General features: G+C 40.1%; 1 long non-coding RNA gene across 3 annotated transcripts in view; it reads left to right on the top strand.

The window, feature by feature from the left end:
- The first annotated feature begins 206 nt into the window (after nt 1-206).
- Nucleotides 207-24,155, top strand: part of LOC120864726 — a 29,568-nt gene continuing 5,619 nt past the window's right edge. Inside the window, exons 1-5 of one of the 3 annotated variants that reach the window (XR_005721220.1) lie at nt 207-1,677; nt 3,078-3,256; nt 3,384-3,479; nt 13,217-13,442; nt 21,893-22,008. This is a non-coding gene — a long non-coding RNA (uncharacterized LOC120864726). Of the gene's footprint in view, nt 1,678-3,077; nt 3,257-3,383; nt 3,480-13,216; nt 13,443-21,892; nt 22,009-24,155 lie in introns of those variants that run through there. The other 2 variants (XR_005721219.1, XR_005721221.1) reach the window with 2 other exon arrangements.

Raw genomic sequence — 24,155 nt, forward strand, 5'->3', positions numbered from 1 at the left:
GAGATCAGCCCTGGGTGTTCTTTGGAAGGAATGATGCTAAAGCTGAAACTCCAGTACTTTGGCCACCTCACGCGAAGAGTTGATTCATTGGAAAAGACTCTGATGCTGGGAGGGATTGGGGGCAGGAGGAGAAGGGGACGACCAAGGATGAGATGGCTGGATGGCATCACCGACTCGATGGACATGAGTCTGAGTGAACTCCAGGAGATGGTGATGGACAGGGAGACCTGGCGGGCTGTGATTCATGGGGTCGCAGAGAGTCGGACATGACTGAGAGACTGATATGAACTGAAACAATAACTAATTATCTTCAAAGGAATAACTTTTAATCATTTATTTTAATTTTTTTAAATTGGGATAAGAAAGACTGGGAGCTGTAAACTCTTAAATAATAATGGTTTCAAATAGTAGTCTTTCCCAGATTCTTTAGAATGTGCACTGAGGCTTGCCCCCCAAAAAAGTTTTGGGCATTTTGTTTTGGTTTTGTGTATTAGGTTAGTGTATGGGAGGTCTAAAAGCAAATGGTAAATTCTAGAGAAAAAATTTACAACTGTAGATACTTTTTTAAAGTGCTGCTCTCTGATTTAAAAGAAGGGTTTTATATATAAAACCCATTAATGACTATTCCCATCATATTCATGTTGCTGTCACCTAGTGGAGAGTTTGTGATTGGAAGACAGAGAAGGGTGCAGGACCACTCCATTTATCCAGAGTGCACTCCTGCCCCCTGGTGGTGACATTTATTGTGCCTGCCCTTAGCCCATGAAAAAGGGTTTTACCAAAGGGGCATTTTACAGGTGGCAGCCTGACTTTGCCTCTGCAGGTATAATCAGTGTGATGGGATGGCCGACAGCTCCTGTCTTCCGTCTTGCAACTACCATCTCATCTTACAAGAAAAGAAGTACGACTGACCTTAAGTCATCCTGACATCTGAAGGCAGAGCTGCAACCCTCAGCTTGAAGTCCTGGATCTACTTACTGAACATGATTATGCTAAAGCTAAAGGTAGACGTGTTTTCAGAGATCACCCTTTTCCTAAACCTCCTCCAATTGCTTAATGTGTCAGGAATATTAAATAATTTGCTGCTTATTTCCGAGACAGTATGGCCTGAATGCCTGCTTTTTTAGCTCTCTGTATTGAGTGTCTTTATTTTTAATTCCTCTTTTTCCTATATCTATTGTTTCTTACCAATTTTTCATTCTCCCCTCATGTAATTGAAAAAAGTAATTTTATCATCTATGAGAAATCATTTTTAAAACTATTATTAGATAGGGCTATTAAATCTCAACCCCTCTGGATTTCTACTTACATGCTGACAAAGGCACACAGACTGTGCTTTTTCAGAGGAAAGATAACTTTTTTGGTTTCTTCCAAATAATCACTTAGTCCAGGCTCCTGCCCAGCTTGAGGTGAGAATATTCCACCGAAGTGAGCAGCTTCAGAGGCTGAACACAGCTCTCTGCCAGAGCAGTTGTTCTGCTCTCACTTTATGGACACGGTGACTCATGTACCTGATCAAATTTCCCTCTGTGCAGGCTGCTGGAAAAATTCAGGACCAAGCTGGGCCTCTCTCCTTAAAAACTATGAGGACTTCCTCGTGCTCCTTTCCGGTCCCTTTCGTGGCTCCATTTCATCGTCCATCCTGTGCTTCAGCTTCCTCACTGCCTCAAATCTAAGGTATCCCCACAGTGTTCTGCTTTTTAAACACTTTAAACCTATTGAAAGATGCTAAGAATACAGAGATAGGATACAAGGAGAACTGTGTGCGCGTGTGTATTCATCCTATATGCATCCATAGGTATATCAGAACCAAATACAAAAGACTCTCCTTCAAAAGATTTTGAAATTAAAAATATAAAGAAGGAAATGCTTTGTTTTAATATATAAAATGCTCCCTAACTAGGTTTTCTGAGCCACAAGAAATCAGATTCATGACTGAGTTTTACTTATTCTATACCACTGGTTTCAAATTCCTGACAAAGAGGAGAGTAAGAATCCTTCTGCTCATTAAACCTGCTCATTTTTCACAATTAAGAAATAAGTGGTAAAATCACTCACATTTGAATTAGCTTCGAGTTTGGTAAAACACTATATAATTACCTGAATAATAAAAACAATGGCTAGGCTAGATTCAAAACTTTTATCAGCAAGTATGAACAAAAGAGCAGTTAACTATGCCTCTTTCTAAAACTATATTATTTAAAAGCCAAAACACTTAGAATCAACCCTTTATAGCTAAAAGTAATTTTACTGTTCCTACTGCCATTGTTTTGCCATTTTTTTAATGTAATAGTCACAAATGTCTTTCATGAACTCTAAACATAGCAAATTTTTAAAAAATTGTATCGACATCAACACATAGATGCACAACTTTTGGAGCCTTTTTTTTTTTTTTTTAGTTATTCAGAAAGATTCCCAGTGGATACCCATGGACATCAGTGTCTCATTTTACCCACACACCTGAAACTTTCCTCCTGGCCATCACTGGAACTGATATAAATCAATGGATACAATCATACATTCTACATTTCATAATTTCAGAACCCTTCTACTTCCAGAATCTCATTCATCTCAATGATAATCTTGTAAGATAAGTATAAAACCTGCATTTTACAAGAGAAGAAATGGAGACTTAAGGTCATCAAAAGACTCATCAGAAAGAGAAATGGAGTGAGAGCTCAGATCTTCTAAACCTCCTTTGGTTGGTCTTTCCACTCTAGATTTTATTTTCTCATGACTGTAATGGGAGTTTGGTATACACCCGCTGTTGACAAAAACAGGAGAAGCTGAACTCTCCTCCACCCACAGCCATTCATACAGTCCCGTTCTTTTCCAGCCCCAATCTCAAGGGTCAATCTAGAAAATGCACGATTTAAGTAAGTGCAAACACAGTTGTGCCCAGAAGGCCGGTAAACTTGAGTGCCATGAGGGTGCACTGTTTTGTCAGTTTCGATTCACAAGGCTTCTTTGTAAGATAAAAAGTAAACCTATTAAGAATTCTCATGGATTAATGACTTTTCATCAGCATGTAATGTTGATAGAATGTCTTTTTCCTATCACAGCTTTCCAGAGTACAGGACCTGATACATCGAACCTTGCCTTGGCTCATCCCTAAATTCAGTGCCAGCCCCAGGATGCCCCAACTCCTCTAGAGTTGGGACAGGAGCCTGGTACCAGAGAAGCTGACATCAGAGCTACTCTGGGGAGAAAATGACCTCCTGACCCGAGACGAATCCCTCAAACACCCGCTCTTCAGGTAAGGCGCTTGCCAGGTAAGGCGCTTGCCAGGTAAGGCACCAAGGCACAGTCTGGCATAGCATTTGTTCACGCACTTCCCGCATCTTTACACTTTTTTTTTTTACTGCACCTTTTACATTTTACAGTAACCAAACACTCTGAGTTGTTAACCATGGAGAAAAAGCAGAATGGAGAAAAATGTCCCTGTATCTTGGTGTTCATTTCTCACCACCAGATGGCAGGTGAGCACCAGGATGTGAACCTCCTGCCAGGGCACGTTGAGGACGCTGGTTCTTCGGTGTTGAAACAGAAATCCACACGAGTGAGGGGAGAATTTCCAAAGAATAGGAGTGCTTACCTGCTGATTCAGCCCTGGAGTGGAGAGCCCGGGGCCTGCCGAGCCTGTTGAGTGTGCATCGGCTCAGTGAAGTGACAGTAATCGGGGTTCCTTACTGCGAAGGCTTCAGACCGCGTGCGGTTCAAGCTGCGCAGCCGGAACTCATTAACCAAGTCCTCTGTGGTGTCTTTACTCAAACTGAGGTTCATGCTTGTTAAAAAATGTAGAAACCCAGGACAGCTAAACCGGAAACTTCATGTTTAACAGGCTCCCCTGGTGATTCTTTTCCTTCTTAAGCTTGGGAAAAGAACTTGAAGAGTGCAGGGTCCTGGGTAAAGGCTTTTCAAAGCTAGGGCTCGGGGGTGTGGGGGCCCATGAGATTCCTGGGATGCACTGGGAGTTGCAGAGCACTCACTCCAGGCTCCCAGGAAGCTCTGCTCCACTTGGTAGCATTTCTCTCTGGTACAAAGAGGCAGACATAGAGCTGTAAGTCATCTCTCTGCCCTGGCACCTTCCCTTGGCTCTACCCTCTCCTCAGGAAAACAAGATTCATAAACAGTTTAACCCTTAAGATATTTTAAAACTGATCATGATTCAATAGATACTTTATGATTAAAGCATTGCGCTGAAATTGGTACTGCATTTTAGACGAAATCTTAGTAACACAGTTTTCAACTGAAGGAAGCCTCAGCCGTCAGGGATAAGGAGGTACCCATGTCTCACTCATCAGCAAGATTTTGGTGTGAGTCAGAGGTTGGCAGTCCAGCCATAACTGGCTCAAAAGCTGGTTTCTGGGCTTCAAAGTCAATCTGTCTGACCCTAGACATGCGTAAGAGGTTTCAATTCTACAGTCACCAATTTGAGTGAGAAGAAAAGTAATGCCCAACCTGTCTCCAGAAAAATAGTATTGGAGTATATTCAGTTTAAAATATCAAGATTACTAATTCAATCAAGTTCAATTTTTAATTCTTCATTTTATTCCCTAAATTATCTCATTTAAATCTAAATGTACTTACGGAAAGGGAAGGACAAGCCTGTTCAGATAATTGAGCACACACCCCTGGCGGGAGGGAGAGCTCCCTTCCCCCCTTGTTGTTCTGTAGCCCTGCTGCTATGGGGTGCTGGCTCCTGCAGGTAATACCACAGTTACCCGCACAGTAGACTGGAGTTTCTAGCCATCAGCTCCCTTCTGAAGGTCCACATACCTCCGTGTCACGTGCTTCTCCTCCATCTATGACTTTCCTTTGGCCAGATGACCTCTGAAGACGGTCACCAGCTCAGCCTCCAAGCTTAGTCCTCATAGAGCCTGAATTTTTAGTATTATTCCAAGGCAGGAAGACAATCAGTTTGATCTCTTATACCCATTTTGAGTCTGTCCTGTTTTGTGATAAGAGCAGCATCGTTGAATGATATAATTTAGACCAGGGCCCCTTGATCGCTGTGGAAGTCTTCAGTCTGTCAATGCAGTTTGAGATACCTATCACAGCCGGAGATGGCAAGAGATAACCTAGGGAAAGAGATAGAAGTGAGTATGAATATTTGATTCTTCCTTCCCACTGCATCTTGCTACATATGCTTGTGCCCACAGAGGGTGAATCACCAGATTAAGTTCCTTTATTTCAACACAGTTCCTCTCAGGACCTGTCCACAAGGAAGTGGTTAATATTACCACCTTCACCCCAGACAGGAAGAAAGAGGTTTCTGGAATTCCCCTGGAGTGCTAGAAACCTTGTGGGAAACACTGAGTAAAATGTATTTGAAAAAAGGCAAAAGCATAGCCATGGAACAAAGATCAGCTGTACCAAGAGTTGGGTGGTTTGAATGCATGACTAAAAAGGGGCAGCCTGAAGGTGCTTTTCAAGTGGAATAGTAATTCTGGTAACAGACACACAGCTCTATAAATGTGTTAAAACTTACCAAACCATGCACTGGTTTGATAAGTTTTATCTGCTCTCTTTCTTCCACTGGCAAATCCTCTCTTTCTATTAGATGATTCCTCCCAACAGATAAAAATGTTAAAATATCCCGCATCTTTTAAAACCAGTTAAAAACAACAGCAGCAAAAAGTAACATCATCACCCTATATTTCTCTCCAGCTATTGCCTCAGTTTTCTCTACAGTAAATTTGAAAATAATTTCAAATGAATTACAATACATTTGAAAGAATTCTCAAAGTCATGTTTTCAACTTTCTCTCCTGTTATTCTCTCTTGAACCCATTCTGTTCATACTTTTATTTCCATGAATCTACTAAAATTGTCTTGCCAAGACGTTGCCAAGCCCGAAGGTCAGTTGCAGTCCTCAACTACTCAGTTTGTTGAGAGCATTTGCCTGGCGGATCCTCCTAAAAACATTTCCATAATTCGGCCTCCAGTTTATTTACTCTCTCGTGATGCTTGAATGACTCCTTTTTATTTGCCTTTGCTGGATCGTCTTCAATTTCTCATCCTCTACATGTAGAGAGAGCATCCCAGTGCTCTGTCCTCACACCTTCTCATCGACCCTCATTTCTATAGTGACCTCACTCAACACCAGGATTTAGATCCCATCACCGGTAATTCCAGATACTCTATTGCCCGAGCTAGTCTCACAAGTCCAAATTTATGTATACAACTAACTACTCAGTCTCACTGGTCAGAGGTCTAATTGCCAATTCAGTTTTGCCATAAGCTCTTTTGGAGTATTACAGTAGCCTCTTAAATGGCACCCCATTCCAGTACTCTTGCCTGGAAAATCCCATGGACTGAGGAGCCTGGTAGGCTATAGTCCATGGGGTCTCAAAGAGTCGGATATGACTGAGCGACTTCACTTCACTTCACAGTAACCTCTTAACTGCTCTCTCTGCATTCCTGCCTCACACAGTCTCATCTTAACATAACAGCTAGTTTTGTTGTTGGTATTTAGTCACCAAGTCATGTCTCACACTTTTTGCGACCCCATAGACTGTAGCTCCTCCGTCCATGGGATTCCCCAGGCAAGAATACTGGAGTGGGTTGCCATTTCCTTCTCCAGGGGTCTTCCTGACCCAGGGATCAAACTTGTGTCTTCTGCATTGGCAGGCAGTTTTGTTTTGTTTTAATTGAGCCACCAGAGAAACTCAATGTAACAGTTAGAGAGGCCTTTGAAAAATATAACTTAATCATGTCACTCTCCTGATTAAAATCTTTCAATGTTTTTTGTTGTTGTAAACTGAAAGTCTGTGTCCCCTCAAAACCCATATGTTGAATCCTAACCCCCAAAGGAATGATATGAGGAGATGAGAGCTCCAGAAGGGGATTAGGTCGTGAGGGTGGAGCCCTCATGAATGAGATCGTTGATCTTAAAAAGAGATCCCCGAAATCTCTCTTACACTCTTTGTCATCTGAGGATAATGGCCTTCTGCCACCTTGCAGAGAGCTGTCAGCAGAACTCAACAATGCTGGCACCCTGATCTCAAAGCTGCCGCCTCCAGAACTCTAAACACTAAATCTTAGTTGTTTGTAAGCCTTCCAGTCTGTGATATTCTGTTATAGCAGCCTGAATTGCTTAAGCCACCTGTCTTATTCAGAATAAAAGCTAAAGTCCATGCTGTGACCTAAAAGTTTAACGTGCTTTGGCTCCCACGATCTCTCTGACCTCGTCTCCGTTTTTCTCATTAGGCTCTGGCCACACTGTACTCTTAGGTACTCCTCAAAAACACCAACTGTTTTCCCAGTGCAAGGCTGCTGCATTTACTCCCTTTCACTGGAAGAGCTCTTAGATGACCTCATGGCTCGTCCACTCATTTATTTCCATTCTCTGCTCCAGTTCCTTGCTTTTTCAGAGTCATCCTCTAACCATTCACCTAAGATAATCTACCTTTGCCCATCCTACTCCAGGTAGCCCTGTCCCTTTCCCAAATGAATTTTCTCCATAGAACTTATCACTCCCAAACATATTTTGTTTTTTGTTTATTGACTGTCATTCTACCTGTTTCTCCCTCACTCCTGCATGCCACCACCACCACCAGAATGAATGAGCCACAGGAGCAAAGAATTTTGTTCACTGCAGAAGCCCCAGTACTTAATTAACTGATTGAATAATTATGTAACATTGACACTAAAATAGAAGTCTCAAAAAGATTGAAAACTGGTGGCCCTGTCTGTTTTGAATATTTTTAAAAATGCACACCTATAGTTAGAATTTTGATGAAGTTATCAGTTATGAACATTAGGATTTCCCATCAGTATGTGGTTTTATAACTTCTATTGAAAAATTAGAAATTGCCAATTTTAGTTGACACTTGGTACATTCCGGGCTTCCCTGATAGCTCAGTTGGTAAAGAATCCGCCTGCAATGCAGGAGACACTGGTTCAATTCCTGGGTCGAGAAGATCCGCTGGAGAAGGGATAGGCTACTGGTGGCTCAGATGGTAAAGCATCCGCCTGCAATGCAGGAGACCCGGGTTCGATCCCTGGGTTGGGAAGATCTCCTGGAGAAGGAAATGGCAACCCACTCCAGTATTCTTGCCTGCAGAATCCCACGGACGGAGGAGCATGGTAGGCTACAGTCCATGGGGTCGCCAAGAGTCAGACACGACTGAGCGACTTCACCCACTCCAGTATTCGTGGACTTCCCTTGTGGCTCAGCTGGTAAAGAATCTGCCTGCAATGTGGGAGACCTGGGTTTGATCCCTGGGCTGGAAAGATCCCCTGGAGAAGGGAAAGGCTACCCACAGTCCATGGGGTCGCAAAAAGTTGGACACGACTGGGAGAGTTACACTGGTACATTCTAGGCATTGTTGTTATTGCCTTACAGGTGTTCCAAAAAAAATGATGGCACTTAATCATGAAACATCTCAGTAATGAATTACTGTAGCCGAAACACAGAAAGGTAAGACCTTTTCTGAGTCTCCTATCTTAATTATCTGGGAGGTGGAATGCAAAGCATTACAATTCAGATAAGTGCACCTTCACAGATCCTGCCTTTACCCTCTCTGAAGGCAGCATTCCTAAAAGGCTACAAACATTTGGAGCTCAGTGCCAGCCTCCCTGTTTAGCTGAAGCAAGCCTTTTATAACTTTGCCGCCTCCAGCCAGTTCTCTCCTTTACATCACCTGCTTAAGCCCTGTATCCATTCACCAGAGTTTACAGTCTTTATCAGATTGAGATAGTCAGATTTGAATCAACAGTCATTTGAATGTCCATTTATAGGCAGTCACTTAAATCAGATTCTAAATGTGATAAATGGTAAGTAAAATACAATTCTTGTTTTTACAGGGCTTAAATTTGTTTTAGTGAGCACACATACATATCATGTAACTTATAAACAGTAAAAGGCACTCATGAAAGAGCAATACCAATGATAAACTGCAGTGAAGTTCCGAATTCAATGCAATGAATATTTTATTAACCCCAGCCTTGCCATGGGGCAGGAATTTCATTTTTACTGATATAGTCAAAGAATCTATAATACCTTGTACATTATAAGCGCTCAATACACACTTCTGAAATATGTGACTCGTACAAGAAATCTTATCTTCTTGATTTGGCTTAACTTCTGATTTCTCTTTTTTCCTTTTCATATGTTTAATGAGAAAGCACTTTTAAAAGATAAACTGAGGAAATTTTTGAATTTAAGAGTATATTTGAGCAAAAATCTTTTCTTAATTTAGTTTTTGTAGTATAGTTGATTTACAATGTTGTGTTAATTTTTGCTATACTGCAAAGTGATCCAGTTATATGTATATATGTATTATTTTTCATTATAGTATACTATACAGTATAGTATACAGTATGGTATAGAGAACTTATTGTTTATCCATTGTATTTATAATACTATATGAGCAAAAGTGTATTTGAATCAGATAGCACCCAGCCAGAAATGATTAGCAGCTCTCTGCTATTGGGAGCCACAGGAAGGACTTTCAGAAAAAGTTCAGAAGCAAAGAAAGGAAATGATTACATTAATTATAGTTTAAAGGCTAGCTGGCTATCTGTGTTTGGTTGTCCTTAACATTTTAATTTCATAACCTTGAGGCATTTCCAGGCTGAGATTTTGGTTTAGTTTCACAGGCTGCCATGACACAGAGATCCCCCCATCTAATGGCCTCCTTGTTTAATTAATTCAGCAGCTCAGAGAAAGTAAGTTTGAGAAATAATACATCCCAGGTGGCTCAAGCTAAAGAATCCACCTGCCAAGCAGGAGACGTGAATTCCATCCCTGGGTCAGGAAGATCCCCTGGAGAAGGAAATGGCAACCCACTCCAGTGTTCTTGTCTGGGAAATCCCACGAACAGAGGAGCCTGGCGGGCTACAGTCCATGGAGTCGCAAAGAAGTCAGACCTGACATGACTTAGCGCTAAACAACAATAACGTGAGCACAAGTACAGTGGCAGTTCAAAAGAAAAAGTTTCACATCTGTTTGCAGAAGATCTGAGGTTTCATGGAAGAAATGATCTCTGAAATAGGTCTGAAAGAACTGGTAAAATGTGAGTGAGCAGAGATAAATACGAGGATCTTCCAGACCCATAAAAGTGAGTCAGACCAAATTGTTTCTATTATATGCCATGGAGTTTGGCAGCAGCTCAGGGAGTTGAGCGGGTGAATGTTGATTATCTTTTGACATTTACTTGGCTTAAGAAAACAACTGAAAATGGATCTATGCTATAAAAATCTAGTAACTAAAGCAAAAGTAAAATTCTGGCTTTGATTTATTTACAGGGTGATCTTTGGCAGTTTTCCAAGCTCTCAGTCTCATGTAAGCAGATAGTTCTGTCAGATTTGTCTTTTTCCACCCAAAATCAATCCACAAAGATACTAGTTAAGGAGCAAGAGCCTAGTATTTGGCCTCAGTTGCCACTGGTGTGACCCTGGGCAAGTCACTCACTTAGTGTGATCTTCACCCGCTAAAAACTCAGTAGTCATTCCTTGCCTTCCTCACAACAGTGGAATGATCAAATGAGTAAACATACAACAAGAATTCCTTGTAATTGGTGAGGTGCTCTGCCAAAGAAAGACGGCCTTATTCCGTCATTCTCTGTTGTCCCCAGCAGCCTCAGCAGTATAATGGTGGCATATGTGAAAGCATATAAAGACCGCATGGTATAAAATGCATCTTCCCTTATCAACATAGTCGATGATTCCCCTCAGGGCATATGTTTCTGGTCTATCTGGAATCTAAGTGACATTATGCCTCTGTATTTCTTTGCTGTTATATGCAGGTATTATTTTCTATTTGCTGAGAAAGCCTTTAATTAGGGTAAAACCATTCAAAGTCAAATAGGATTTTGATATTGATGGCGTCACTCTGTGCCCAAGAGTAAATGTAGCTTAATTGTTATGACAGGAAACTGGAAAATTCTTAAAGAGATGGGAATAACAGACCACCTTACCTGCCTCCTGAGAAACCAGTATACTGGTCAAGAAGCAACAGTTAGAACCAGACATGGGACAATGGACTGGTTCCAAATTGGGAAAGGAGTACATCAAGGCTGTATATTGTCATCCTATTTATTTAACTTATATGCAGAGTACATCATGCAAAATACCAGGTTGGATGAAGCACAAGCTAGAATCAGGATTGCTGGGAGAAATATCTGTAACCTCATATATGCAGATGATACCACCCTTATGGCAGAAAGCGAAGAGGAACTGAAGAACCTCTTGATGAAAGTGAAAGAGGAGAGTGAAAAAGCTGTCTTAAAACTCAACATTTAAAATACTAAGATCATGGCATCCAGCCACTTCACTTCATGGCAAATAGATGGGGAAACAATGGAAACAGTGACAGACTTTATTTTCTTGGGCTCCAAAATCATTGCAGATGGTGACTGCAACCATGAAATTAAAAGACTCTTGCTCCTGGAAGGAAAAGCTATGACCAACCGAGACAGCATATTAAAAAGCAGAGACATTACTTTGCTAACAAAAGTCCATCTAGTCAAAGCTATGGTTTTTCCAGTAGTCATGTAGGGTTGTGAGAGTTGGACCATGAAGAAAACTGAGTGCCGAAGAACTGATGCTTTTGAACTGTGGTGCTGGAGAAGACTCTTGAGAGTCTGTTGGACTGCAAGGAGATCAAACTAGTCCATCCTAAAGGAAATCAGTCCTGAATATTCATGGGAAGAACTGATGCTGAATTTGAAGCTCCAATACTTTGGCCACCTGATGCAAAGAACTGACTCATTGGAAAAGACTCCAATGCTGGGAAAGATTGAGGGCAGGAGGAAAAGGGGATGACAGAGGACGAGATGGTTGGATGACATCACCAACTCGATAGACGTGAGTTTGAGCAAGCTCTGGGATTTGGTGATGGACAGGGAAGCCTGGCGTGCTGCAGTCCATGGGGTCACAAAGAGTCAGGCATGACTGAGTGACTGAACTGAACTGAATTGTTATGACATAAGCAAGGCTTTGATTAGTGAACTATGATAGAAAAAGACATGTGCCCCCGAGCAGAAGAGAATGATTATGAAAGGAATATGACAACAACAACAAAAACAGAGCAGGTTCCATGCACAGAACTACAGATACAGTGTAACCCCATAGTGGGGCTATGCAGCGAGGTAACACTCTTGATAGTTAGAAATCTGCAGATGATCTGGAAATGTAATAGATCGAAATTCCACGTTACAAAAGAACTGTCTGGGCACTGAGTTAACTCATGGCCTCATCAACCTCTGTTCTCTTTCTGACAACCTCTGTGAGTTTCCACACCCTAATTAGACCAGATGAAATGAGATTAAATGAGGGTACTATCTAGTCCTGGCACTTAGAAAAACCCATAAAGTAAGATAAAGGGTTTTCTTTTTTGATAATTAGTTCTTTCACTCTAAACCTACCTTGAAGTCGGTTTTGCTTTCTTTGCTCTTGCTACTTTTTATACATTTACTTCTTTCTTGTTTCTTCTCCCTTCTCTCCACTTCTCTATCCATCTTGTATCATCTGTGGTCCCTTACACACAGGGTAACCCTTCTACCATACTACATATCCCACTGCTGTCTCAAATCCACTCTAGGTGTCAAAGTTTATCCACCATGGACTCTGATTTCTCTGGATTCTTCCTTCTACTCATGAGATAAGTGGTCATAAATTTATTGATGTGCCTTTCATCCCAGGAAATATATTTAAATTTTAGTTGGGACTTCTGAAAACATAAATTTAATACAGTGGCACTCCATGTAGTGAGAATTTAATTATAGAAGGCAAACAAAAAGCAAATTTTTGTAATAAGTCTTGCAAAAATATTCTTTATAGACACAGCTACATAAGACTAAACTGGGTATTTGATGAAACCCATTTTAACTATAGAGATATGGATAGGTTAAAAGTAAAAGAATGAAAAAAACTATACCATGCAAACACTTACCACAAAATAGCTGGAGTAGGCATATAATACCAAGCAAAATAGACTTCAGAAAAGGAATAGGGCTATAAAGAAGGACATTGTGTAATGATAATGGGGTCAGTTAAAAAAAGATCTAAAATTGTATGCACATAATAACAAGTCTTCAAAGTATGTGAACCAAAAATAATAAAATTTAAAGGAGAAACCAACTTGTCCACGTTGTAGTGAGGATTTCCGTGCTCCTCTCTCATAAACATGTGGTAGTGCTTGAAGTGTGTCAGTTCAGCTAGACTGAAATACATTTCCCGCAATTTACTTTTCTCTGTATTTTCTACAGGGGGACTCAAACTTTGTTGTGCAGAATTAGAAGGGCAGAAGTGAAAACCATCCATTTTGCAACTCACAAATGATGGCTTCTCTGCTGGCTCATCTTACCGGGAAAGACAGCAACCACCTTCTCCTGATCCCCCTTCAGGCCCTCCAGGTCCTGACCAGGTGCATGGCACGTTCCATGATGAAGGCAAATAGCAATAGCTTCTCTTGGAGACATCTGTAGCATCATGGTCAGAGATGGCAAGAACTGATATGTGTTCAGTTCATCCTCTTATGTCCCATTCTTGTCTGTGGCTCATAGCTTGTCTGTGCTTTTCCCTCTGTTGCATCCATCTTTCCTTCCTGGCTATCCAGCCTTCAGACTTCAGCTCCAGTGTCAGAGGCAAAGACGTACAGACACTAGTGAAAGTCACTCAGTTGTGTCTGATTTTTTGCAACACCCTGGACTATACAGTCCGTGGAATTCTCTAGGCCAGAATACTGGAGTGGGTAGCCTATCCCTTCTCCAGAAGATCTCCCCAACCCAGGAACTGAACTGGGGTCTCCTGCACTGCAGGCGGATTCTCTACAAGCTGAGCTACCAGGGAAGCTCTGATACTAACAAACTCCCATACAGACACTAACAAACTCCCACAATTGTGTAAGGTCAAATCTTTGTGGAATATCCTTTAATCTGTCTATTGGCTGACTAGTATAGTTGGTACCAAGAATGGTTTCAGAGGAACAGAATCTTTCACATTAGCTTTCTAAAATGATTTTGACTTTCCTGGACTGGATCCTCTGATCTGATTAGACTTTTGGCGTTAATGACCTTCTTCTAGGGATAAAAAGGACACGTCATCCATGAAATACAGTCGTGCAAGTGCTGTTCAAATTATCACCTACAGATAACTGTAATCAAGGGCCTATAGAAGCCGAGTCTTCTCTTTGGGTGGCCTAGTAATTGCTTCCATAGAACATTTTAGTAAAAATAGAGTATAATGGAGTTGTTTGGCTGTTGTGCTACAGGAATGGGGGAAGAAAATAGTGAGCTCAGGGCTTTAAATTCTAAGCTTAAAGTCTTCATAAAGGAAATAAAAGCTTTAGTAACAGTTCTGGAGGTAATTTTTATCTCTTATAGCCACAGGGAAGATATTTCTAAAAATCAAACCCAATTTCTGATCTGTGGGCAGTGGAATTACACATGCAAATTGAATTCCAAGTTCTATAGAATCTCTGTTTTTTGTTGTTGTTTTGTCTTTGCTGGGTCTTTGTTGCTGGTTGCAGCCTTTCTCTAGCTGCAGTGAGCAGGGGCTACTGTCTAGTATGGTGTATGGGGTTCTCATCAAATCCATATCCCCCACATTGACAGGTGGGTTTTTAACCACTGAACCACCAGGGAAGTCCTAGAATCTCATTAAAGTTAGAGCATTGAACAGAATAGAGCTAGAATAGAACCTGAACAATTGGAAAAGGATCATATGGGCAAAAGGAGAAGAGGATGGCAGAGGATGAGATGGTTGGATGGCATCACTGACTCAATGGACATGAATCTGTGCAAACTCCGGGAGATAGTGAAGGATAGGGGAGCCTGGTCTTCTGCACTCTATGGGGTCACAAAGAGGTGGACACAACTTAGCAAGTGAACAACAACATAGGCAGATTCTAATCAAGCTCAAGACTTCAAATCACCACTACCACCACCCCATTCTGCCAAGCCCCCTTTGCTTGTAAAAGCAGCCTTTTAACCTCTGTCTAAGCAGGTTAGACTTGTCTGAAGAACCTGCATGGACTTCCCCCTGAGGTGGCTATCTTGCAAGGTACTGCTAAAACTGCCCAGAGCGTGTGCCTGCCCACCACTGCTTTTTCTTCTAGACCTGTTACAAAACTCACGATCCAGCAGAGCCCAGAGGATAATATATCAGCTGTGACCTGTGAGAACATCTGATAAACACAAATATAATACTTTTTCAGAAAGCTGGGAAATATGTACAGGAATAGATTTTATGAGTGGAGCATCAAAATGGAAGCAATATAAATTGGATCAGGATGATCTGTTGAAAAGGGTCACTAATCAGATTTTATACCATCAAAATTGAAGGACTAAACTGGACTCTAACAGTTTTCTTGGTTAGTTGTCCAAAATGTGAACCCACAATGGCCTACACTAAATTAAGTTAAAGTACCAGATTTTTGTTATACTGTAGAATAAGTTGCTTGTTACATGCCAAGCTTTATTTGTAGCTATTAGTTTGGTCTTATTAATTGTATCACTCAGCTTTGATCCTGGGGATAATGACTTGTTTCTTTCCCTTGTTTCAGAGAAGCATTTGCTAGAATTCTCTGACCATAATGGTTAGTCTTTTCCCTGATACTGCCAGTTTGCTTTTTTATGAAAGTAATTCTCTAATGATAAAAAAGTATACACTTATTTAAGTTTGTAACTTATCATTCTCCTTTAAGCTCTCCCCAAATAAAATTTGGGCTTCCTTCATAGCTCTGTCAGTAAAGAACCCACCTGCAGTGCAGGAGTCTGCCTGCAATACAGGAGACCCGGGTTCAATTCCTGGGTCCAGAAGATTCCCTGAAGAAGGAAATAACAACCCACTCCAGGATTCTTGCCTGGAAAGTCCCATGGACAGAGGCCTGGTGGGCTATAGTCCACGGGGTCACAAGACTCAGACACGACTTAGTGACTAAACCACCAAATAAAATTCTCTTCACAAAGGAGCATTAATAAGTAATGGTGAGTTTATTAAAGTTAACACAGGTCACATGGAAAGGGATTCTATTTCACAGTGTACAGCATTCATTTAGAAAATTTCCATTATATCTGCACCGTTCCAAGTTTCCCTTCTTGGCCTCCCCTCCATCAGGTGTTTTCCTTCCCCTTTCCTCCCTCTGGCTCTATAATTCTTGTCTCAATCCTATGTTACCCCAGCCAGCTCCACTCAGCACCACTAAAACCACCACCAGTCTCTCTCTTGGCTTACTATGAACAGCAGTTTAACCTTATCCCATATTCCTGCTGTAGACCATATGATTTAACCCACTACTTCATTCAAATCCAGTATATCCAAGGTCATTTTGATGAGGAGAGACATGTTGATTATACTAAGAAAATGAAAGGTTTTCCAGCACCCATCTTCCTTATGAGGCAATTGAGCTTACACATTAAATGGTATAATATAGTTCAATTCAAATTAAGTAGAGAAAGAGGAAAGAAACCAAACTGAATTTTTTTGGTTGTCTAAAGAGTCATAAGTAACAACCTGAATTAATAGACTTGACCTATGCTTTTATTCCAAGTTTTAATCAGTTTCAGTGATGTTTGAGCATCTCTTTTAGGTAGCAACTCTGAAAGCTACCAGACTGATCCATCATTTAGTCCAATTCTGTTCCAAATTCATGACAAGAGAAAATGGCAAACTTTCTTCGAAAATCAGTGATTTTTAACGTTTCTTTTCTCACATTGAATGATTTGTATGTTGACAAGACTTTGTGTTCACACACATCTACACACAGGAAACTATCCCATTTTAAGGTAAATTACATAATATTTTAGATGATAAAACATTTGTCTGAGATCAGGATTAGTGGTTACAATTTTTTAAGGCCATAAAGTAAAGTAATACTCAAAATTCTCCAAGCAAGCCTTCAACAGTCTATGAACTGAGAACTTCCAGTTGTTCAAGCTGGATTTAGAAAAGGCAGAGAAACCAGAGATCAAATTGCCAACATCTGTTGGATCATAGGAAAAGCAAGAGAATTCCAAAAAACATCTGCTTTATCGACTACACCAAAGCCTATGACTGTGTTGATCACAACAAACTGTGAAAATTCTTAAAGAGATGCAAATGCTAGACCACCTTACCCGCCTTCTGAGAAACCAGTATGCAGGTCAAGAAGCAACAGTTAGAACCGGACATGGAACAATGGACAGACTGGTTCCAAACTGGAAAAGGAGTGCGTCCAGGCTATATATTGTCACCCTGCTTGTTTAACTTATGTGCAAAGTACATCCTGCAAAATGCTGGGCTGGATGAAGCACATGCTGGAATCAAGATTGCCAGGAGAAATATCAATAACCTCAGATATGCAGATGACACTACTCTTATGGCAGAAAGTGAAGAGGAACTAAAGAGCCTCTTGATGAAGGTGAAAGAAGAGAGAGGAAAAGCTGGCTTAATACTCAACATTCAAAAAACTAAGATCATGGCATTCAGTCCCATCATTTCATGGCAAATAGATGGGGAAACAATGGAAACAGTGACAGACTTTATTTTCTTGGGGTCCAAAATCACTGCAGATGGTGACTGCAGCCATGAAATTAAAAGATTCTTGCTCCTGGAAGGAAAAGCTATGTCCAACCGAGACAGCATATTAAAAAACAGAGACATTACTTTGCCAAAAAAGAAAGGTCCATCTAGTCAATGCTATGGTTTTTCCAGCAGTCATGTATGGATGGGAGAGTTGCACCATAAAGAAAGCTGAGTGCCAAAGAATTGATGCTTTTGAACTGTGGGGTTGGAGAAAACTCTCGGGAGTCCCGTGGACTGTAAGGGGATCAAACCAGTCCATACTAAAGGAAATCAGTCCTGAGTATTCATTGGAAGAACTGATGCTGAAACTCCAATACTTTGGCCACCTGATGTGAAGAACTGACTCATTGGAAAAGACCCTGATGCTGGGAAAGATTGAAGGTGAGAGGAGAAGCAGACGACAGAGGATGAGATGGTTGGATAACATCACCAACTCGATGGGCATGAGTTTGAACAAGCTCTGGGAGTTGGTGATGGACAGGGAAGCCTGCCGTGCTGCAGTCCATGGGGTTGCAAAGAGTCAGACGTGACTGAACAACTAAACTGAATTGAACTAAAGGCCATAAAACTCATGAGGGCACACATATGTAACTTTAATATATCATTCATCTTTACTTATATTTCAAGTTTATATATCTCTTCTGATATCAGAAAGGATAAACTTAGTTGATCATAAGTCACTTTAGACATAAAGTCAGTTCTGGAATTTTTCCTGATCATTTTTCTCCCTCTGGCAATCATCTAATTTCTGAAGAGCTCACAGGGGTTGAATTACCTGGTCTGTGATCAGTGCCTCTGTTCACTGTGCTATCTGTTGAGATACCCTCACCAAGGCTTGTCTTCATGTCTGATATTTTCTTTCTGTTGATTTCATTATATAAAACATCAGTCCAGTTACTGGCACTTTTACCTCCATCCTCCACATCACAGCTGAGTGATGTATTCAGGTCTGCCATCTTTCTCTTGCATAATCCTGTACCTTATTATGACAAAACAAAGTTTGAATTATTCCAAGCCATTCTAGATCTTGAAAAGCTTCTGTATAGCCATCTGAGGCCTATTCTGACTCTAAAAATCCATGCAGCCAATTCCATTCTATTCCTCCTGTATCTGGGAGGTAAGGGAGCTGCCCCATGTATGCCATTGTTTTTCAAGTATGAAGCAGACCACTGTGCCCAGTACACTTGAATCTGTAAACTTAGCTGTTTACATAAGCACACACAGCCCTACCCCTTGAAGAATTAGTCCTGAGCAAGTCAGGTGCAAGCCCATGACAGCATCTAAATCTCTAGAAAGCCCTTTCTCTTATCATTTGTTAGAGTACTTTAAAAGCCTAGTATGTAGCCATTATTTATCATAGTCTCTTCTTCTGTTGTGTTCTCACCGCAACACCCCCCACCACTTAGCTCCTATCTAAAATTAAAGGACAGGGACCAAAACTGTACGTTTAAAACCAAAAAAAAAAAAAAAAAAAAAAAAAACCCACACATAAATTTATATCATTGCAAACAAAAACTGGGTTTGTAATCATAGCTGTTCTACTAATCCATCATATTGCACTGTGTGAATAATTTAACCTGAGTGTTAGTTTCCTTCTTTGTAGATTAAAAAAAAAAATTTTTTTTTTTTAAATTTATGGCTGCCCTGGGTCTTCATTGCTTCATGTGGGTCTTCTCTGGTTGCAGTGAGTGGAGGCCACTCTCTAGGTGCAGGCTTCTCATTGTGGAGGTTTCTCTTGTTGCGGAGCATAAGCTCTAGGACACTGGGCTTCAGCAGATGTAGCACTTGAGCCTGGTTGTCCCACGGCATATGGGATCTTCCTGGACCGGGGACTGAACACACATCCCCTGCATTGGCAGGCAGATTCTTAACCACTGGACCACCAGGGAATCTTCCTCCTTTGTAGATTAAATGTGTTGAACTGGGTGATATTTTAGAGACCTTGCCAGCACTAACATTGAATAAGCATTTGTTTGCAGACTGCGAACACATTCAAAGTCCAGAGTTGACCAGTTGTATCTGCAGTCAGTCCCCTACAACTTGAAAAGGATGACATGATATAATTCATATAAAAGTGCTTTGAAAAGTTAAATGTACCATATAAGTAGACCTTGGTGTATAACAGTTTAATGTCCAGCAATTTTCTTAGTCAGTTAAATCTTTGTAATCAATTTACTAGATTCATTGCCAGCAGAGAGCACAAAATAAATATTAATCTTCCATTCTGCTTCTTAATGAACTCCAGAGACTAGACCCAGCACCATCCAACCTCTCACTGCCCTATATCCCTCCACCATGCCTTGATACTTTAGGTAATAGCATCAGTGCCTCCCAAACATCTGCTTTGAAGGCTTCATGACTTACTAAGAGAGAGCTTGGGTTTTGGAGCTGAACACACGAGAATTAAATCCATGTTTGACTCATTGCTTTTGTAGCCTTGGACATATTGCTTAGTGTCTTTGAGCTGAAATTCTTTCTTCTAAAATGTTAATAATTTCTTAAAATTACCCAAGAGAGATGTTGTGAAGATTAGTGTTAACAAATGTACCAAGTGTAGTGAGCTTGGCACATTTCTATCCTTGGTGCTTGGTCAGCAAAACCTTGTTGCTGGGGCTCCCACTGACTATATAAACAATTTGATTTAAACAGTTATTACATAATTTATTGACACTGATAGACATCTATGTATATATGTCTATTGTCCAGTCAGTGTTCATGAAGATTCTTCATGGTGCCCAAAGACCAGATCTTCCTGTTCAGGACTAAGCACCACTTCTTGTTATCTTTACAGGTACATGAAGCATCCTGTCTAATTTCATTCTCTCCCCAAGAGAAAAGAGGTAGCAACATTGATAAGAAACTAGGAATCTGAAAAGTTCTAGCTTTCGCATTAGCTCTCTGAAATCATCTTTTCATCGATTGTTCCTGAGTGCTTTTAAATAATCTTAATACACTCTTTCTTCTCTCTCTCTCTTTTGCTTATTATGTATTGGCAGACATGGCTGGTTTTTCAAAACAATTGTCTAAGCATTTCCAAAATATGTAGTGTCTAAAAAGGGTGTTTTTTTAAAAAACACAATGTTCCCTAATGAAAATGTTTGAAATAATTTAACATTGAGCTCTGTGATCCTTCAGTGTGGTTTCAGAAATATCTTAAGAGGTCAGTCTCCCGAAATGGAAAATTAACACTGTTGATTATAAACCATTGGCCATTTTTATTCCCAGCCTCCAGAATCAGTCATCTACTAGGATAAAGATAAGAATATGAGAAAAATCTTCTAGGAATAGAAAAAAGAAACTTCTTTATAAGATTCAGTTCAGTTCAGTTCAGTCGCTCAGTCATGTCCGACTCTTTGCGACCCCATGAATCGCAGCACGCCAGGCCTCCCTGTCCATCACCAACTCCCGGAGTTCACTCAGACTCACGTCCATCAGGTCAGTGATGCCATCCAGCCATCTCATCCTTGGTCGTCCCCTTCTCCTCCTGCCCCCAATCCCTCCCAGCATCAACGTCTTTTCCAATGAGTCAACTCTTCGCATGAGGTGACCAGAGTACTGGAGTTTCAGCTTTAGCATCATTCCTTCCAAAGAAATCCCAGGGCTGATCTCCTTCAGAATGGACTGGTTGGATCTCCTTGCAGTTAAATTGACTAAATTAAAATGTAGAATCTATTTTGGAATGCTGTATATTCTTCATACACACTCAGGTGTTTGAAACAGAATTAATATATCAGTTTACCTGGTTGAAATTTCTCTCATCAATACCCTGTTAACAATAAGAAAGCCCATGTTAAGGAAAAAAAGAAACATATTAAGCATTTTATCTTCAGTCTTTGGCATGGACTTACTGCCTGGCTGACACCATCTCTGCTTTTGGCTGAATAGGAAATTACCTTCCAGTAACTGCCTGTCCTCATGTTACCATTGAAAAGCCATGCACAGTGGCAAGTCTCTCACTGCTTGCAACTTTAGCACTGAATATAATTGGCCCAGAATTTACCTCATATGGAATTTGATAGAGGGTTTTACTTTCTTAATTAAAGAATACAGGATGAGCATGACAGGGTGGATAACTAAAAGATTTTTTTTTTTCAAGTGGATAATTTTTTTTTTCATTAGGCTCAAGTCTGCCTGGAACTTTTCTTGGTGCTCAGGTGAGCCCAGAATAGAATACTAACCTCTGTTCTTTTAGAATTCATAGCTTAAAGTAAAAAATGAGAGTAAAACACACACACACAATAATAATTCGTGACTCCTGTAGTGTGCTAAGTTATGATGGGAGTTCAGAGAGATGACAGGAAGACAGAACTAGCTCATTTTATATTCAGAAAAAGACAACAGGAAAAGAAGGCTAATGAGTTTTCTTTTTCATTTTTTAGAGTATTAGCTCAAGAGTAAACATGCTGCTTTTTCCATCACTTCAGTAAATTTCATGAAATTTCCCACTCTTTTCTGAAAAATGAAGATTCACAGAATATCCAGAAATCTGCACTTTCATTAAGTTTAATAAATATTCTGATGAGGATAGAATATAAAACAGTGAAATATATTTTCCATTAATCTTCTTTTGTCATTGATAAGTAAAACTTTTGAATTATTGAGATAAATACTCCTTTTAGGCAGAAACACATTCATTTCTGATGTATTTCTTTTTATTAATATATCTTATGTCCAGCTACTTTGTAATATAAATATTTAATGAACCAAATAATGCTTTATTAGCACAATACACAAGACTGTAATAAAGAAAACATTTTTCTCTAATTGTCTTTATCAACTCTGCCAGGAGGACAATATTTTTGAGCTCTTCATATTGCTAAATTTTCTTTTTAATGTGATATTATTGGTACTTAGAAAAAAGATAGAACTTAAAGAAAAACAAATCCCACATAGGTGACAGAAATTAATGAGTTAGAGAATAGACATGTCAGAATGCCTAATTAATAAATCAAAATATTTTGTTTATGAAAATATTAACAAAATAGACAATCAAACTAACAAACAAACTATATAATTTGATCAAGGAAAAGCATAAATACACAAAATAAAAAGTGACAGAGGAAATAACCTTTGAAATAATATTTTTTTAAGTCTTAAGATGCTGTTTTGCATGTTTAGGCAAATATATATGAAAATTTAGACCAAATGGATAATTTCCCAAAGACATACAGATTGTAAAAGTTAATCTTATTAGAGTTAGAAAAGCGTATTTAGACCATTTTCCACAGAAGAATTAGAGAAAGTTATTAAGGAACTACCCATATAAAGCCCTAGGCCCAGATGGTTTCACAGGTGAATTCTGCCAAATCTTCACCATCACATACAGGAAGGCTCAGGTCCCTTCTGTGCAGGTCCCTTCTGTCCTTTATTAGCGCTATTTATGTAAACTGGCATGTGTTTGGGACATGTATGTCTTAGAAGAACTCAGGAAATATCACACATTCCATTTGTTACAACATGGGAAATTAATTTTTCTGAAATGCTACATTTTACATTTTTAAAATTACTACTTTCTAATGTTCTTCTTTCTTTTTCTTAAGAGAAAGACATAAAAATGATCAGTTTTATAAGTGTGAAGTGATTTGGGGTCTATATAGGAGAATTTCACCCTCAGAAACAACACTGAAACATTCAGGGCATGATGTTATCAATGTGTAAGCTTCACACTGTGAAGGACTGTGATATACTGTCATGATGAATTTCAGTCCAAACTAGATTGCAGTATTTGTCAGAAGAGGAAATGAATCAGTGTCTAGATGGTGAGGGTATACTGCAATACTGTTGGTTAAAACGAAATACTTGTGCTATTCATAAGTATTAAATAAATATTCATTTGACATTCAGTTCAGTTCAGTCGCTCAGTCATGCCTGACTCTTTGTGACCCCATGAACCGCAGCACACCAGGCCTCCCTGTCCATTACCAACTCCCGGAGTTTACCCAAACCCATGTCCGTTGAGTTGGTGATGCCATCCAACCATCTCATCCTCTGTCATCCCCTTCTCCTCCTGCCCTCAATCTTTCCCAGCATCAGGGTCTTTTCCAATGAGTCAGCTCTTCACATCAGGTGGCCAAAGTATTGGAGTTTCAGCTTCAACATCAGCCCTTCCAATGAACACACAGGACTGATCTCCTTTAGGATGGACTGGTTGGATCTCCTTGCAGTCCAAGGGACTCTCAAGAGTCTTCTCCAACACCACAGTTCAAAAGCATCAATTCTTCGGTGCTCAGCTTCCCTTATAGTTCAACTCTCATATCCATACATGACTACTGGAAAAACCATAGCCTTGACTAGACGGACCTTTGTTGGCAAAGTAATGTCTCTGCTTTTTAATAAGCTGTCTATGTTGGTCATAACTTTCCTTCCAAGCAGTAAGCGGGTTTTAATTTCATGGCTACAATCACCATCTGCAGTGATTTTGGAGCCCCCAAAATAAAGTCAGCCACTGTTTCCCCATCTTTTTGCCATGAAATGGTGGGACCAGAAGCCATGATCTTAGTTTTCTGAATGTTGAGCTTTAAACCAAATTTTTCACTATCCTCTTTCACTTTTATCAAGAGGCTCTTTAGTTCTTCTTCACCTTCTGCCCTAAGGGTGGTGTCATCTGCATATCTGAGGTTATTTATAGTTTTCCCTTCCTTA

This window comes from Oryx dammah, unplaced genomic scaffold (assembly GCF_014754425.2).
Source record: "Oryx dammah isolate SB20612 unplaced genomic scaffold, SCBI_Odam_1.1 HiC_scaffold_5, whole genome shotgun sequence".
Lineage (NCBI taxonomy): Eukaryota > Metazoa > Chordata > Mammalia > Artiodactyla > Bovidae > Oryx > Oryx dammah.